General features: G+C 61.6%; 1 pseudogene across 1 annotated transcript; it reads right to left on the bottom strand.

The window, feature by feature from the left end:
• Positions 1-879: 879 nt before the first annotated feature.
• LOC311524523 (tetraspanin-7 pseudogene) lies at positions 880-1656 on the bottom strand (annotated as a pseudogene). Its single transcript has one exon. The product of its transcript is annotated as a tetraspanin-7 pseudogene (transcript).
• Positions 1657-3266: the final 1610 nt, after the last annotated feature.

Below are 3266 nucleotides of genomic sequence, written 5' to 3'. Positions count from 1 at the left end.
TTTCAAGGACTGTCCCCGGAACTAGCCGCCCGCCAGAGGCCTCTATTGAAAGCCCCTGCCACCGGCTGAAACCTACAGCCGCCCGTTGCCTGCCGCGATAACAACAGCTCCCGCTGGAAAATCAAGCCCCGCTCTCCCCCAAGGAAACTCCGCTAACTTCGCTGTCGGGTCAAACCCCTCTCGCGCCCAGACCCCCCAGCCCCTGTCCCCTTGCAGGGATGCCAGGCGTGTATGTGACGGGAAAGTCTCGCCTGCCGGCCGGGGAGACAGCGATACCCGTTCTTCCTCCCACCGCTGTTTACACGGGAAAGTCTCTCGCCCCGTCTCTCTCCGCGGGCGCCTACAAGCTGATGCGCTGCCCGGGGAGGGCTGAGGCCGGGGGGAAGCAAGGGGCCAGGAGGGGAGAGCTGGTGCTGCCGATCTAGTTCTCCAAGCAGATGGTGGAGAAGCGGGGAAGGGCGTGGGGGGAGCAGATAAGACGCGGGGAGGGGGTTGCTGCTGCTCCAGTCCCCGGAGGAGGAGGCGGGATGGGGGACAGGAGTCAGAGGCTGGTGGGGTGTCGCTGGTCCAGCCCCGGAGAAGCGCGGCAGGCGGCTCTCCAGGCAGCTGGGGGAGGGAGAGGATAGCGCCCCCAGCAGTGAGGCCAGTCAGTTTTCAGAGGCGTGCTGGAGGGGTGCCCGGGAGAGGCTTAGCGTCGGCGGGCTGCGGGGGCTGACAGCCGCAGCGCTGGGAGGAGGACGGGCTCCGGGGAGGACGGGCAGCCAGGGGCAGAAGCTGCGGGCGGGGCGATGGGGGCAGCCCGGGCCTTGCTGCCCGCGGAGGAGGCGGGCGGGGCCGGGCGCTGGGAACACCCGGGGCCGGGCGCTGCGGGGGCAGCGCTCAGCGCGGCGCGGCGCGGAGGCGGGCGGCCAGCAGGCAGGCCAGCACGATGCCCACGCCCTGCAGCAGCGCCAGCCCCAGCGCGGCCGTAGCGATGTAGAACAGGTTGTCGCTGAGGAAGCCGGAGACCTTGGCGAAGCAGCCGTCGCGGTGGATGCCGCGGGCGTCGGGCGGCAGCGGGCTGTGCTGGCAGCCCCGGCGCGCCCGGCAGCAGCTGCCCGGCACCGAGCCGTTGCGCCCGGGCTGCGCCAGGGACCAGGGCGAGGCGAGCCAGTCGCGGTAGCTCTCGGCCCCGCAGCAGTCCAGGGCGCGCTGCAGGGAGTCCAGGGCGTCCGCCTTCTGCTCGTCCTCGCCGTAGGCGCGCACCGCCTCCCGCAGCCCGGCCCGGAAGCCCTCGGCCAGGTCCCTGCGGTAGAACAAGGCCGAGAGCCCCGCCGCCAGCCCGGCCGCCAGCACCGCCAGCTGGAAGGCCGCGTAGGTGCGCAGCAGGCAGCGGTGCTCGGCGGCGGCGCTGAAGCAGCCCAGGAAGCCCCAGACCAGGACGGCGGCGCCCGTGGCCAGCAGGATGAAGGGGGTGTTGGGGTAGTGGTTGGCAGACAGCACCAGGTAGCTGCCCAGCGAGATCTTGGCCCAGATGCCCAGGGTGAGCATGGTCAGCCCCGCCGCCCAGAAGACGAAGCTGAAGGCCATGAGGGAGAGCTTGAGCAGTGCCATGGTGGCCCCCTCGGCGCTGCGGGTGGCCCCCTTGGGTGCTGTTACCAGGTGCTGCGGCTGGTGAGGAAGGGCACCCTGGAGAGCTGGTGCTGTGGGCGGCTGGATGCCACCCTTAGCTAATGCCCCTGCAGGGCGCTGCTGGGTGTCCAGCTGGGAAGCTGCCCCTGCAGGGTGCTGAGCCGGGTGTCCAGCTGGGAAGCTGCCGCTGCTGGCCGTCCAGGTTGGGTGCTGCTGGGTATCCAGCTTGGAAGCTGCCCCGGGTGGTGACGAGATTGGGGGTGCCCTTGGGTTCTGCAGCTGCTGGGTGCTTCTGCCCCCACTGGGTTTCCAGGCCAGTCGTTGGAGAAGGGACGTTCTGCGGCTCTCTCCCGGCTGCAGCGGATCAGAGTCTTCTTCCTCCTCTTCACTGCGGGATGGGTGGCCACGGACGCCTCCTGCTGCTGCTGGCACTGCCAGCGGCCGATCCCCGTGGACAGAGAGTCTCCGTGGGCAAACTGCTGCCCTGGGTAACGAGCGGCTGGGTTTGTAGTAAAAGCTGCGCCCGTCACACTGGAGGATCCCCCGCTGGGAGGAGAGGACCACCTCCTCCCCGAGCGGTCACTCAGCCCTCCAGAGGCTGCTGCTGCTGCTCCAGCCGCGCGTCCTCCCGCCTTGGCATCAGGGCACCAGCTGCTAAGTCGCTGGTCATGGTCGCCGCCTTCCCGTTTAGAGCAGGTGTGTATAGTTCTGAGACCGCTTTTCAGTTAAGTCCTACACGGCAAAACCAGTGGGCACAGCACAGATGATTTCCAGGGAGGGCTGGCCGGGAGTCCTCACCTGGAGAGCCAAGCAACCCTGCTCACCTGCGTATTTAAAAAGCTGGTGACAGGGTTGTCTTTCGTTCCCTTTCTCTCAGTCACTGGTAAAATTCCACAATGGAAACTACTCCCATCGCTTGTGTCTCCCACATCAAAGCCCAGCAGATGATTTCTGGTTCTTCTTGGGAGCTAGAGAAGTATCTGGTGTATAGGGGAGCCTGCAATACTGTGTTATGAAGAGGAATAAGAGCCTTGTAATCAATCCCTCCCAGCCAGATTTGCTTTCCAGCCTACACATCAATCCGAGAAAAATGCTGTAGAAAACCAGGCTACAGCTTTGAAATGATAGGGCATACCTGTTCTAAGCAACTACCTCTTCCCTTTGGTACGGCTAGTGCATAGCAAGCAATATGGGATTTTGGAAGGGACAAATAAACGAATTCTTCAGATCTCCCTCCATAGATTTATGGTGCAATAAATGGAGGAGTATATGTCAGATCGATTGTTTCCTCTCTTGCCTTTGAACTGCACTGTCAAATGAAAAGGTTCTGCTGCTGGAACCACAAGATTAATTTTTTTCAGAATCTACAGTGGTATGGGATTACATTCAGCAAAGGAACTATCCCTTTGTAGTTACTGGTTCTGATTTTAATTCTAAGCACTAAAAACAGAGGCCTAATCCAAATAGTTTTAAAGAAAACATACAAATAATGCATTATAGTGGGGTTTTTTTTCATTTTATTTCCCATATTTGATCAAACATAGGACACTTCCTAGAAACAAATCCTAAAGCCATACAGTCAAGGAGAACATGATTTATTTACCATAGAGTAATTATTAGGTGTACAGGAAATCTTTCTTCCTGTTTTCGCTTTG

Source organism: Lepidochelys olivacea (genome assembly GCF_965140295.1).
Source record: "Lepidochelys olivacea isolate rLepOli2 genome assembly, chromosome: 1".
Lineage (NCBI taxonomy): Eukaryota > Metazoa > Chordata > Testudines > Cheloniidae > Lepidochelys > Lepidochelys olivacea.
Note: the sequence above shows the minus strand (reverse complement) of the source record. Positions and strands in the feature narration are given on the sequence as shown.